The sequence below is a fragment of the Dendrobates tinctorius genome, unplaced genomic scaffold (assembly GCF_039654945.1).
Source record: "Dendrobates tinctorius isolate UK_male_01 unplaced genomic scaffold, ASM3965494v1 ptg000008l, whole genome shotgun sequence".
Classification (NCBI taxonomy): Eukaryota; Metazoa; Chordata; class Amphibia; order Anura; family Dendrobatidae; genus Dendrobates; species Dendrobates tinctorius.
In genome coordinates, this window is record NW_027361676.1 from 71715615 (window position 1) to 71731289 (window position 15675).

Sequence of the window (15675 nt, forward strand, 5' to 3'; positions counted from 1 at the left end):
CACGCCTTCAGATGAGCCTCAGACAAGTGGATTTAGTATGAGCCTTATAGCAGCTACTGAATGACTGCATAGCTCTAACGGCATGTCAATGTCATGAGAGCCCCTGTAGCCCAGGAGCTGACATCGCTGAAGAAGTACTGTGCAGGAGGTGAATATATGTTTTTATTTTATAACGACTATGACTACTTAATTTAAAAAGAGGGTGTCCAGGTAGCGGATATCCCCTTTAAGCTTACTACAGAAGACTGCTTGAATAAGCACAACACTCAGAAGACAGATGCTAACCCTTTCACAGCAATCATTGGTAACCCAAATGAGTATGCTGCTATACCAATGCAACCAAAGGCAGGTAAATAGACTAGGGATTGGAAGCCACTCAGAGCATTTTTTTTAAAGTTATCAATATAAATCCTCTGAAAAAGTGATTTAAAAGTTTCATAACATCCCATGCTGGACACAATTCTATAAAAAAATAATGTTTAGTTACTTTTTAAAGCTGTCCATAAACATGTAATAGCTGCTGGCCTAATAACCATCTCTCCTGACTCCCCTGTACACACTTGGCTTGGGTGAACTTTCATGTGTGTTCAATGGGAAGGAGCAGAGAAAGCACACTTCTGGTGGCAGCTTATCTCCTGGCCATCAAAAGGTCGGGAGTGTAAATCCAAATGTCATGTGTGCAGGGCCTGTCAACATTCACATTAGATTATTGGCTGTTCCCACTGATATCGGTTGGCCAACTTTGACCTAGCGTGTACATTGTCCCTTAAAAAAGAATATCTGGTGAAATCAACGAGAAGTCACTTATCAATCGAACATCTTCCTGACAGAAAGGTTCCCGGAATAGATGATGACGCCAACAGCTGTCCGCACGACGTGGATCCGGTGTGGTCCTGAAGGAGACAACGGTACATGTTCGGTCAGCAACGTTGAGTCTTTAGAGTCCGTGCAACGAGGAGCCCTGGAGTTAGATGATCCATAAAAGCTGGCTCTATCTGAACTTTGACCACTTCCAAGGGGGTACAGGCATGGATGGGCAAAGTGAGCACGGTTTGACCTTGTGGTAAGACAATGTTGGCTGCTGCTGGGATGATCACTTTTCCCAAAGACTTTACGTCGCTCGTGGTCTCTTGGGTCTGCACCACCCTGATCAACTTCTGAAACACCCTCCTCTGGGGAGTGCTAGGGCTCCATTGCTTCAAAAACACATCTGTCGATTCATTAATAAGGAGATTTCCGAGTTGTTTTAGCACATTTATTCCTAGAGTCACAGTTGGGCCATTGCCAGAGTCTCCTGCGGTCAACACGACTCCTTTCCAACCCACATTCTTACCGCACTTGGTGATCTGCATCCAGACTGCCCCTGCGACCGGGATGGGCAACTGATTAGCGGCAGTTAACTTGATCACTGGGCCCCATTCAGGCCACATCATCTCGGAGAAATGTCTTCTGTTGTATGATTCTGGCATCATGGTTACTTGAGAGCCGGTGTCAACTAAACAACTAACAGCCCGACCATCCATTTCGGCCCATACGAGAGGACACAAGGAAACTAAACGTGTGGGACTTCTGGCTCTCCTTCCTGACTGTTCAGACTCCGGGCGGAATCCCCCAGCTACGGAGCCCCCTAGTTTAATGGTTGACGTTGAAGGGGTCACCCCCACTGGAGCACGCCTCAGCCCCAGCTTCCAGAAGGTCATGCGCAGATTCATCAGCAGGCACTCTCGCAAGGCCTGTTTCAACAACTTATCCCTCAAGCCTGCCACTAACTGATCCCGCAGCACTATATCAGAGGGCCCTAAGCCTACACCATCACGCTTCACAATTATAGTATGGATCTCTAGTAGCGCATTCATGTACTGAATCACGGTCTCCCCCTCCCTTTGGACATGGCTAAATAGCTGCATGTGCAATTCTCCAACATCAGTGGGGTCTCTGTGCATCTCCTCCATTATTCGTAGAACCTTGTCAAAGGTATCTCGTTCAGTGAGGGGCCAGAGCATAACAGTGTTCCTCGCCTCCCCATCTAAAGCCATCACAGCAACCTCTGCCTCTAATGCCAGGGTCATGGGATGCATCCTCAACATACCCCTGACCTGCTCAGTCCAGTCCCAAAACAGAGTGTTGCTGCCAGTAAATTTGGGGAGATTACTCAACATTGCCCGTAAGGATATACTGGACCTCGGGGCACCCCCAACTGCTTGGTCTGCCGTCTCTGCGACCGTAGACTGTATCCTGCCGACTACGCCAAGTGTGAGCAGATGCAGTGACAGTCAGGAGGCAGATCAAGGGTTAACAATATTTTACTTAACAGGGTATTATTCCATGCAGGGAGATAGGGAAAACGTGAAGTACAATGTAGGCAGTATGAGAAATACAAGGGTGTAGTATGGAAAAATCAACACAGGAATAATAAATAAAGTCGTTCTCAAAGAAGTCACTTATCGATCGGACGTCTTCCTGACAGAAAAATTCCTGGAGTAGATGATGGCGCCAGTGTGGTCCTGAAGGAGGCAACAGTACATGTCCAGTTGGCAACGTTGAGTCTTTGAAGCGTCCTGTTGAGTCCTCAATATGGAGACTCCAGTGACCTGGCAGGGTACAGGCCACTGTGCTGACAGAGTTAAGCGAGGCTCGATGATTATTCACAGAGGGTTCAAGAAACCGTCCCCGGTAAAAGTCACAGTCTTTATCAGGAGTCACGAAAGCACCCCTGACTGTAGCCGAATGGTTGGCACCTCAATAGGTCAGAGTTAACCTATACCCGGCGGGCTTCTGGTCCGAGTACCCGCGGTAGGTTTTTGTCATGGCTGGGCGTGAATCTGCGTCAGTGTATCTGAAGCAGAAGTTCTCACTCTCCTCAGCTGCGCGGTTCTCCTTCCCGCCATTTCCCCCTGTGTCCGCGCGCTGCACTGTCCCTGGTCACGCTTTGCCATGCCCCCTGTCAGCAAGCGTAAAGAACGGTCCGGTTGCGTAAACTTTTTCCCGGACAACAGAGGAGACAGCCCCGACAGTTTCGGACCCGGCCCAAGAAGGGTACCACCAACCCGATTTCTCTACTTACAACATTATAACAGGAGCTCTATATATAGCATATAATGTACAGAGATCAGCAGTGACATTATACACAGGAGCTCTGTATATACTATATAGTGTATGTGTACAGGTAACACACTGACTCACCAGTGACATCTGTAGTTGAAGCAATTCTTCTTCGCTTTACTTCTGCATCCAGCCCAGGTCACCATCACTTCTTCCAGCCAGGACTCATCTCTGCAGAAAATAACAGTCATCTATAGCTGATCACTTCTAGAGCATATTCCCCACTTGCTCCCTGATTTCTACACTTTACCACATGAAGAATAAAAGTGACATAGTGCCGCCCTGCACAGTAACAGGAACCCCAACAATGAAAACAGTATCCTCAAAAATAAAATACATCACAACAGCAATAATATCCCTTAATTAGCTCTACAGTTATGTCTTCCATCCTATCCCCATCCTGTAATAATGTCGTCCATCGTGGCACCTTCCTGTAATAATGTCCTTCATTGTGGCATATTTCTCTAATGTCCCATATCCCGGGTCCCAATGTCCTTCAATCTGGGCCCCTTATGTCCCACATCCTGGACCCCACATTTCTTCATCCTCCTGGCCCCACATCGTGTCTCCATCCTCCTGGCCCCACATCATGTCTCTATCCTCCTGGACCCCACATCAAATCTCGATCCTCCTTGATCCCACACGTGTCCATCCTCCTGGACCCCATATGTCTCCATCCTCCTGGACGCCACATGTCTCCATCATCCTGGCCTCATATCATATCTCCATCCTCCTAAACCCCACATATCTCCATAATCCTGGAAGCGCATGTCTCCATCCTCCTTGATGCCACATGTCCAGTTCTGGGAACCACATTTTAAAAGAGACATTGAAAAACTGGAGCAAGTTCAGAGAAGAACTACCATGATGGTGAGCGGACTGCAAAGTATGTTCTACGAGGAACGATTACAGGATTTGGGAATGTTTAGCTTGCAAAAAAAAGGCTAAGAAGAGACTTAACAGCTGTAAGGGATGTCACAGTGTAGAGGGATCATCATTATTCTCATTTACACATGGAAACACGAAAAGCCATGGAGGTGGTGAGGTCTCCTTCAATGGAAGTCTTCAGAGGCTGGACAGACATCTGTCTGAGATGGTTTACTGAATCCTGCATTGAGGAGGGGGGTTGAACATGATGACCCTGGAGGTCCCTTCCAATTAGAATCATAGAATCGTAGAGTTGGAAGGGACCTCCTGGGCCATCTGGTCCAACCCCCTGCTCAAAGCAGGATTCGCTAAATCATCCCAGTCAGATGTCTGTCCAGCCTTTGCTTGAAGACTTCCATTGAAGGAGAACTCACCACTTCTCGTGGCAGCCTGTTCCACTCATTGATCACTCTAATTGTCAAAAAGTTTTTTCTAATATCTAATCTGTGTCTCCTCCCATTCAGTTTCATCCCATTGCTTCTAGTCTTTCCTTGTGCAATTCTATGATTCTATGTCTCCATCCTCTTGACCCCACATTATGTCTTAATCCTCCTGGACCGCACATCATGTCTCTATCCTCCCGAATCACACTTCATGTTGCCATCCTCCTGAATCCCATGGCTCCATCCTCTTGGCCCCACATCTTGTCTCCCTATGCCCCACATTGTGCCTTTCACTGAAAAAAAAAGTTTCTTCCAACCTGGCCACTGTCCTACGGCATCCTCTTCCTTGTCCATATCTAGCATGGATGGACTGGGGCATGGCAGTGACGTTGTACGCCCGGTTACATGCGTGCAATATCAACTGTGGGTCTCTGATTGGCTAGCGCCAGTTAGCTATTGTGGCGCAGGAAACCAGTGACTTTCTGTACCGCATTTAAATTCAACTGAATGTGTGCCTGAGGATGCACATTCAGTTGAAACTTGGGGGCCAGGGAACTGGATTGGGATCTACGTCTTGCCAGTTCGGTGAACCGCCTGCTATTTTTACAAGCCGTTCCCTGAACCGCGGAGAACCCACTGAATAAAACCACTGTCTATAATTAATGAATGGAGCAGCAGTCATGTGTCCAGCAAGCCACTCCACTTTGTAATGGGGATAAGAATTCCTCAGTGGTCAGACATCCACCCATCAGCTATGGATGGATAGCTTGTTTTTACCAAAAAAAGCTTTGCAGACTCATTCCTTGTTAGACTGTTGTAAATATTAATACTTCTGGACAACCCCTGCTTAAAGGGAACCTGTTAGGTCGGATAATGTTATTAACTTGAATAATCTGCAGGTTAATAGCATTATGAAGGTGCCCAGATGTGGTACTGAAAGTGCAGCACCCTGGAGAAAGTGAGGTTTATTTCTCCTGGAATCTGTCAGCTTTCAGTCATGCAGACATCCCCCTGCTCACAGAACTGTGACAGCTGTAAGCATTACCTGGCACTGACTGACTGCCAGCTCTACAGTACATCAGTGCTTACAGCATTCAGTAATTTGCTCGCATAGCTTCATAATGCAATTAACCCTCAGATTAGCCACATATCTGTAGATTAGTAGTGTTATCAGATGTGACAACATGGCTTTTTATAACTAAATTTTTATTAAATTCAATTTAACAATTGAAAAAAATCCAAACAATTACATTCAGAAACATCTTTCAGAGAACAATTTTAAGATATGTAAAGAAACTTCAAAGACAAAGTACAATGAAATGAATTATTGGAAAGCTCCCCTAAAATTCAAGTATGCTTCCAAGAAAGTTATATTTGGCACCACTTTAAACTAACTCTGACTTTCAGATTACTACTGTATAGATTATTTAACAAATGAACATGACACATAAAGACAAGACCAACACAAGAATGGACAGGGAAGGCACAAGTCCTAAAGAAGCAAGAAGAAAAAAACGTAGCCATTATTCCGAGCCCAATAATAGTCCGAAGGAGCCCAAACAGTGTTGAATCTATCTACTCTCGCTCCGATCAAGGCAGTCATATATTCCATCCTACGAATGTCAGCTATTCTGTTCAATAAACTTTGATGAGAGGAAGGAGAGGTCTGCTTCCAATGATGAGCTATCAAACATCTTGCTGCGGTTAGTATGTGCAATAACAATCTAGCTGAGTTCTTCCCCATCCCTCTAGGAGAGACGTTTGGTAGGTAGATAGCCGGATCAAGCCCGATCTCCACAAAGAGAACCCTGTGTAATAAGACTCTCACATCCTCCCAAAATCTGGCTATCCTCGAACAAGACCACAAGGTATTGAGAGCCACCTCTGAGCCACAGCGCCAGCACAGGTTTGAGAGATGAGGATTCCGTCTGTGGAGGAGTTCTGGGCAGTGATACCAGAACACCAATATTTTGCACTGATTTTCCTTATAAAGAGTGCAAATAGAGGATTTAGCTGCCTTTTCCCAGATGTCCTGCCAACTTTGGGGTGGCAACCTCCTCCCAAAAATATACTCCCATTTGCTCATGTAAAGGTGATTTAACTGTTGGCCTCCCTGAGAATAGTTTATAATCCTATATACTGTATATCCGATATTAATCCTTTGGTAGATGGGCCTCTTTTCCATATCCTCTCAAAATCAGTCAGTAAATACACCTTAGATGGGCCATACAATGAGGAAGCAATATGTTTAATATGCATATACTGAAAGAGCTCCCTGTTAGATATTGCAAATCTAGACTTGATAGCATCAAATGAAAGAACCTCCAGCGCGTCCCCATCTACCAAGTCTGCAAATCTGAATAATCCACAGGTGAATCATCGCAGGATCTATACTATCTGTCATCAGAGGTTGATATATGAAGGATATCGTATGCGAATAAGGGGAGGCCCGAATGAACTTCATACTTGGAAGCCAAACCTCCCTCGTAAACTGCATAAGGCCCAATAGAGAAATTGGAATCTTGATGGGCTTAATTGCCCACAATAAGGAATTCGGATGGATTGGGGCCAGCCATAATTTTTCCATTTCTGTCCATTTGTCATAAACCCATAATGAAGCCCACAAAGGAATCCTTTGCAGATGAACCGCCCAATAGTATTTAATAATATCAGGGACGGAAGGGTGATTTATGAGAGATGAGGACACGCTCGGAGATCCTGTGATGCTTGCCATTTCAAATGAACCTCATTATAGCTGCCTGCAGAGACTTAAGTTCCCCCATGGGGACCCTGACCGGTAGCGTATCAAAGTCGTAGAGTACAGTAACTTGGGGAGGAGAGACATTTTAATTGAGGCTATCCGACCTGTCAACGAGAGCGGCATCCACTTAGCTAACAGTTTTTTTCAAATGTATAGATTACTATAAGAGGAAGACAAAGTAGCCTCCTAGTAATTGACAGCTTCAGTCTTCCATCTAAATTTGAAGTTTATCTTTATATGGTCAAGAACACTAGGAGGAATTTTTAGACAAGTTCACTTTAAGTGCCCAACGTAATATAAAAAGAAAAAACTTCTACTGGGACTTCTCCTGAAGTGTTGGTACCCTGCCATCCTGTCACGTAACACTATTAGGTCACATTAGCGCTGCAGCCTATCCGATAAACAAAGCTGTTCCATTGGATGACTGCTGCACTCGGCCATTGGGTACTGATTGGATATAGCGGCCACAAGATATAACATTTTTACATGACCGTCGGGAAACACAGTGCCGAAAGTGCAGGAGCATCGGGGATCTGGGATTAAGTATATATTTTTTTATGTTATGTGGGCACTTTATACTTAGGGATGTCCAAAAATCTAATAATAAATGTGACTAGAAAAAAAAATGGATGGAAGTTTTTACCAGTGTCCTAATGCAGACAAAGCCAGTCATATTGTCTTATTGATCTATCACACCCCACCGATCAGATGTTGATGACGTATCCTAAGCGCAGGTGAAGACATCCGTAGATTCTCTCATAATCAGGTCGATTATGAAAACGACACTCTGATCAGAGTTTGATCACAGTGTGCTCTGATTCTCTCAGATGAGGAGAAAATTGAGAAGAGAATCATCTTCATCTTCTCCATTCTCTCAGTCCATGGAAAATAGGACTGAAATCAGATGCCATCCAAGTGCAGTCCGATGTTTTACACAAACTCATTGTCATTGCAGGCGTGCGATCTGAATATCAAACTCAGTCATGCGTCATTTTTTATTTTCTCAGACAGATTCTGCAAACTCTGTCAGAGGTTAAAAAAAAAATAGGACACGTGCACGACCCCATAGCTTAACATTGGTCTGGGTGCTATCCGATGTTTTGTCAAATTGCTCTCCAACCAAAAATACGGTTGTCTGCACCTGGACAACAATGTAAAAGTCCCGGAAAACCCCTTTAATATTATTCCTAAAATGGTTAACCTAGCAATTGGTACTTATAAAAAATATCATATTTTAAAAATGACATATCATATGCCAGTCATGATGCCCCAAGGAGAATTTTGTGCCAAATTTATTAAAAGGCCCAGCCAGCTATGATCTGGAGTAGATTTCAGCTGCAGCATTTGCTGGTTTTCTGGTGGACATTATAAGACACTTGTCATGTGGTGGTCAGGCCCTTTGTGATAGACCAAATCCACTTTTTTTTTTTTTTTAAAGTGACAGTGCTGCCTAAAAGTTTACACATTCTTATTGCAAAAAACCTCTTGTGCCAACACTTAAATATATATATATTTTTTTTATTCACCCTAATGTCTTTTTGAGACAGTGATCTTTATCACTTCATTTTACTGAGTATTGTCCACTTACGCCCTGCAGAGGGCACTGTTGGTATTGCCATCCGAGTCCTGTAACTGTTACTTTTAATAAGTTATATTGTTAAAGGGAGTCTGTCACCTTCAAAATGTAAAGTCAGCTACTTAAACATTTATGTAGGAGACTGGTGTGGTCACAATTTCAGATCAGAGAGTGTCCGCTCACACTCTGAGTCTACTACTGGGCTCCTCCAGTGTCAGTGGGAAATCAGAGGGCATAATGGTGCGCTAAACCATTGGCCACACCAAGGGTGCAAGCAACGAAGCACCCTGATTTACACATGGATGAAAAGTGACTACCTGCAGCTACAACACTAATATATATATATATATATATATATATATATATATATATATATATATATATATTACTGGTATATGGGCTAAGGCCTCTGTGTAAATGGTTAAACAGGGGAACTTACGTTTTTGGGGGGACAGATTCCTTTTAACTGAATGTAGACAGTGATACACAAAGAAAGTACACCACACATTGCGCATGTTAGCAGGTCATGCGCGGCCCTGCGCTCCAGCATCGTTTCGCTCCAGTGTCAATGGACTAAATTTGTATTTCAGGACAAAAAGAGAAATCAAATCTCTGACTTTGGCGCGTCCCCTTCATCTTTACGTTCCTACAATAAGCCTTTAGTGAGTTTTTTAAGCTGTGCATTTTCCAAAAAAATTGCAAGTAACCTCTTTTACTTAACAGGTGCAGAATTGCCGGAGAAAATCTGCAACATCAAAAAACTCACGGTGGGAATTTGTTCTAACAGCTCACCAGACTCTGCCACTTATCCCACATATTCCAGGAACCCCTCTCCGTCTTATGCGCTGAAACTATTTTAAAACTTTCGTCCACAATAAAAAGTCACCGTCGGAGATAAAACTCCAGTCTCTAAACCTGGCGAGCGTCACGGGACTGACAGAAGAATGGAAAAAGTATCAGCGCCTAATAGCTGGCATATCTGGGTAAAAGGTTACAAGGAGTCAGTGCCAGAGGATACGGCTGTGACTTTGGGCGTATATAGGGAAAAGGTTATTGGATGACACGTGCTGCCAGGGGCGACTAAACAACACGCCCCCTGCTGCCATTGGCCCGGCCGGTAAATGATACACCTTACACGCATGCCTTTCCATATTTATGTAGCACCTGTACGGATCTGAAGCGTCATGGAGGACGCTGCTCTGCCAAGTGTGGCTCAAATCATAATCCGGCTGGAAGACGGAATAGGAGTGTGTGACCTATAATGCACGGATTATAACACCGCGTGAAGCCATTATATTCTTATATCAGCACAGCAGGAGAACCAAAGGGCCCGAGACTGCACATTATGTGACCCAAAGTCTCATCCACCAGAAGTATATGGCAATGTACGGCACACACCACACAGGCGCGAGCTTCATTACATGGCAGGTCCTGCATTATTACACACTTCTGAGTACACGCTACAATTGCTACCAAAACCTCTAAGCTGCACCACTGGGAAACAGACTGCGAACAAAGCTCCTGATTCACCATTTGCGGTTTTTTTTCTTGCAGCGTTCACTGACATTTATTGCACCAAATTTATCAAACTGGCGCAGGTGGTTCAAGAATTTGGCACAAAGTAAAACTTTTTTTTCTGTCCATTAATCTTTTTTTTTTTACAACTTTTTGAACCTCTATTTCAAGATGGTGTAAAACTTGAGTTTTTGAAAAGATGTACATAAAACTGCACTAGGGGGGGGACGCGATTATTCCATTTGTTACATCTGCACCTTTTCAAAAAGTGACAATTGATGAATCAGTTGACAATATCCGGGCCTGTAAGCGCCGGCCACGAAGCGACAAAACAAGCAGGAGCAATAGAAGCCAGGAAGGATTTGTGGACTTATTCACGCTGCTGATTATTGAAGACGCCAATTTGAGAACATGAGACATATGGTTTTATTCAACGTGTTTCGAAGTATAAGGCTACGTTGCGGGTTTTTTTCATGCAAATTTTAAGCTACGTTTTTGCTGCTTCCAAAAAGGAGCTTTTACTGTTTTGTTTTTTTTTTGCTGTGTTTTTGTTGCCTCTTGCACGTGTTAATAAAGTTTTTTTGCTGCGTTTTTGCGCTTACCCATTGTTTCCTATGAGGGAAAAAAATGCAGAAGGAAGTGACATGCTTCCATTTTCAAAACCGCAGCAGTTTTCCCAAATCAGTCAGGAAAACAAAACCAATACGTGTGTGAGATTTCTGAAATCTCATATTTGCTGGTACTGTAAAAAGCAGCTTAAAATTTCCATAAAAAAATACTGCAAAAATAGACCGTGTGAACATAGCCTAATACACTTCTTTCTCAGGGAAAACAATTTTTCCTGCGGAAGAGGTACCGGTATATTATACTTTGAGATATGTCGAATAAAACCTTATGTCTAATTAATTCTCTTAAATTGGCGTCTTTAATAATCAGCAGCGCAAAAAAGTCCACAAGTCCTTCCTGGTTTCTATTACAAGTGGTTTGATGACCTGTGGGTCCGCAGCAGCTGAATAATATTATAAAATGCACAATTCCATGGATGAGGTTAGCATAGTCTGCTATTCTTAATTCTGAATATTTTTCAGATAATACCCTGTTGCGCCATTTTTTTCTCCAGCCAATCTACTAAAAGCAAATAGGCGACCACATATAAAATAGACTTAAAAAAGGCGCAAATAGTGTAATTGAATTGGGTGCAAACAATGTACAGTATGCAACTTTTAACCAGGGCTGTGGAGTCGGTAAGCCAAACCTCTGACTCCGATTCAAACTCCTCAATTTCCACAACTCCAACAACTCCCTCATACCAGGGCTGCGGAGTCGGTAAGCCAAACCTCTGACTCCAACTCTGATTCAAATTCCCCAATTTCCATGACACCGACTCCAATTCCGACTCCCTCTTACCAGGGATGTGGAGTTGGTAAGCCAAACCTCCGACTTCGACTCCTCAATTTCCATGACTCTGACCCCGTCTCTTGGTATACGTCTCTGCTCCTACGTTTCCTCTCTGGCATTTGACTTCCCGGCTTGTACCCCGACCACGTATTTCGCCTTATGTTTCTGGACCCTGTGCTCATGTTTTGGTCTTTCAGACCCTCAGCTTGGTATTTTGACTACGTGTATTGCTGCTCCTTCTGGTACGTTTGCTCCTGCTAGTTTCTGACTCGGTTCGTCTGACCATTCTCTCTCGTTACCTGTCACACCTGTGCTATTGCTCAGTGTTTGCTACTCTAAGGGTGTGTGCACACGCTGCGGATTCTGCTGCGGTTCCGCAGCGTATTTGGCGGCTGCGGATCCGCAGCAGTTTTTGCTGCGGTGTACAGTACCATAATATCCTATGGATATTATAAACCGCAGTGCAGACGGTGCAGATTTTTCTGCGCGGTTTTCCTGCGGTTTCTAAACCGCAGAAAGAATTGACATGTCAATTCTTTCTGCGGATTCCGCTGCGGTTTGCCATCTCCTCCATTGTGGAGATGAAAAACCGCAGGCTAATCCGCAGGTCTTTTGACCTGCAGATTTACCTGCGGATTTTACAAAATCTGCGCTGCCAAATCCGCACCCCAATCCGCAGCGTGTGCACACAGCCTTAGTGTGTAACCTCTCTTCCCTCACCAGCTCCCCCTGGTGGAGGTTTCACTACAGACTAGACATACAGTAGGTCACAAATTCCTTCACTTTTAGAGGAAGAATTCACCATCAGATACATAAGTGACCGCTGGAAGGAACTGCTCACACTACCGTGCACCTGACAAGCAGAAGTGATTGCAGCTGACCGCCACAGTTTACAAATTATTTGGCAGCAAATGTCTCCCTCTAGTGGAGATGATGGGATATGACTTTTTTTAACCAGTTTAAGACCAGGCTAATTACCTGATCAGTGACGTTTTTTTTGTAGTATACGCAGGTCTGCTACTTTTATTTTATCATTTGATTATACAAATAATAGTTATGCCTTCTTTTCATCAAAACATACACCTTCAATTCATCACTCATGTATTTTTTCATGTCATTTTATTTTATCTGGTCTTTCTTTTTGCCCTGGTGGATTCTCATTAAAAAATTAATAAAAATGTCAGACATTGTATGATGAATTTTGTTCAAATTATAACATGATAGGTCATTATTAGATTTGCGCCTATTTTTTTCAGTTTTGGGGCTGTTTTTCTGTTCTAAATCAAATTCTTCTTTCAAGTTGCATTTACCTTGAAATCTTTTACTTGTTTGTATGTTTTTTTTCTCTATTTGCCTTTTGTGACCCTTATGCTTGTAGACATGCACAAATATGAAGAGTTGCTTGTGACGTTTTAATGGATCATGTGATTTTTTTTCTCTGAAAATGCGGGAAAAGGAAGGTGACAAAATACAGAACAAATATTTTGTGCAAAGTTTATTAACCCCTTCACCCCCGAACCTGTTTTCACTTCATAATAGGGTCACATTTTACAACTCTGGCCAGTGTCATTTTATAAGGTAAAAACTCTGGAACGCTACAACGGATCCCACAGATCCTGAGATTGTTTTTTTGTGACATATTGTACTTCATGATAATAATAATAGACAGCGGAACCAATGGACTACGGAAACTTGTGATGGATGTGGTCAGCAGTAACTCTGGGCATGACTCACAAAACCTCTGCACCTCGGCATAAATCCATGGCCAAAATAACTTTCTTTTTAACACCTAGGTGACCTCCCAGCATATGATGTTTGCGGGCCATCCCAAGCACCGCCCGGCGATATGACTGGGGCACTACCAGCTTTTCCACTATTTAGTCTCAGATTTGTCCACCCGATAAAACAACTCCTGGTTAACTGCCATGCGCAGAAATAACGTCTTTGCCCCAGGTTGCTGAGCCACCCCATTTCTGTCATCCTTTTCCTTGCCCAGGTCAGTGTAGAATCCTGGAGCTGGGCTGTCCCTAACTTCCAGCTCCGGGATTGATGGGGTCATTTCAACCTCTCCTGACAATACCTCTAGTTGAAGCCTATCGGGTTTACACTCTGTCCCCAGGATCTTCTTGTTCTGCACACAGACAGGCCTTTATCCTGGGAGGGTTAATTTTTCTCACCCACAAGGACAAAAACAGTGGTAAGTCTCTTCTCACCACAGTCCTGTAAGGAAGGGTTTTTAATACGCCCACCACATGCTTAAATTCCACACACGAAGTGGAAAAGGTTACCTCCTCTGTCAGATACTCCTGGAGTTTACCTTGTATACAGATGACCCCGACTTTCTCCCCAGTGGGTTCTAGGCCGGAGATCAGTGACTCATGGACGAATGACAGTAGGCTTCCTGAGTCCCAGACAGCCTCCGCTCGGTGCCCATTGACACGTGTGGAGCCCCAGGGGAGTCCAATCGCCTCAGAGATACTGCATCTCACCCAGAGATGTGGTATCCCATTCCCCAGGTAAGGTGGAGACACCTGACAGCACTCTAACAACTGAACCCAACACACACCCTATAGCAGCAGGGCATCTGGATGTACCCTACGGGAGGAGGATCTCAACCCTGCCTTGGTAGTAAAAGGTGTTGGGAGGAAGGAAAGAGACAGAAGGAAGCTCCCTGAAGAGGGAAGGGATCCTAGAGGCACAGTGCAGCGACTATACTGCCCGTGAGGCTCATTCCATGCCGGCTAACGTTGGATGGAGGGATCAGGTCGCAGTCTAGAGACTGGCCCTAAAACTAGTGGAGTGAACAACGGACTCAGCTAGGTCAACCAGAGGCTACAAGCATTGCAAGTGCTGCAGCCAAATCCACAATCATTCTCTGAAAAGGCAGACACATGGGATCCAGGGACCTAGAAGTTATTCCCGACATGATCCAAGTTTGCTGGCTTGGGACACAGCTTGTGAAGGTGCTGGACAGGAGGGAGGAAATCAGCACAGTGAGATGGCCAGGAAAGGCATATACTGGTAGGGTGTTCTCCATCTACCTGGGAGTTTGTTGGACCCCTTACCTGGAGGATGCAGCATAAAGCGGTCATCGCCGGCTCTTGAGAACTGTGAGTAATGCTTTGGAAACTGCATCTACTGTGTGGCCTGAATCCTTTCTATCTTTCCCATCCCGCACTGCACTCCGATATCTACCACCACCATCTACCTTTTAATCTACAACCACACTGCCCTGTGGTCTGGCTCCACCTGTGGGGAGCTGAACCAACTCTACTGCACCACCACCATCCTCAGTGGTCTGCAATGCAGCATCGGCTAACACCTTTATTGCCGAGTACCACAGGTGGTGTCACAAACTTATCTACACATAGACTTTATTCCTTATCAGCTCTATTTTTCATGAACACTTAGGGCCACGGACCTGGTCACTGCTGCCATGACATATCCCTTTAAACCACCGCCCTGGTACCAAGTAATTCCACGGCCCTAGAGGTGCTCCATTTTGGCGTCACAAACAAGATAAACCAACCCTTTAACCAGGGTCCCATGCGCCTAACAGAATGTGCAAAAGCATGAATGTATTGACTGTAAAGATGGCTGCCATTGTGGTTCCACGTGGTGTGCAGTGAGGCATGGGTGGTATCCAGACAAGGTGACGAAACACCATGAATGTCCCCTGCCTTTACTTTTATGTGACCGCATCATGGCCGATAGCCAGGGGGGTCCGCCTCATGGCCTGGTATGACGACAAAGGAAAAAGGCACCGCCCACAGAGGAGCACGGGGAAAGACCCAGCGGCGGGAAACAGAGCGGAAGAGAAGGGAGAGGACCAGGAAAACAACATGGCGAGGGGAGGATGGAGGCCTGTCGGGTGCGGAGTGAAGCGGAGGGCTCCCCCGGCCAGGAAGATTGAGGCTTCAACCGTCTATCTGGAACTGATCTGGCGCTCCTGGAAGGAGAGGTGGAGGAGCTGACGCACCGCTTCCTGCGCACAAAATTGGTTTCAGTCATAA

The 15675-nt window shown here is 44.7% G+C and overlaps 1 long non-coding RNA gene across 1 annotated transcript in view; it reads right to left on the bottom strand.

Annotated features, from left to right (window-relative positions):
- Positions 1 to 11913, bottom strand: part of LOC141089604 (uncharacterized) — a 56047-nt gene extending 44134 nt beyond the window's left edge. Inside the window, exon 1 of the long non-coding RNA XR_012232345.1 lies at positions 11672 to 11913. This is a non-coding gene — a long non-coding RNA (uncharacterized lncRNA). The remainder of the gene's footprint in view (positions 1 to 11671) is intronic.
- Positions 11914 to 15675: the final 3762 nt, after the last annotated feature.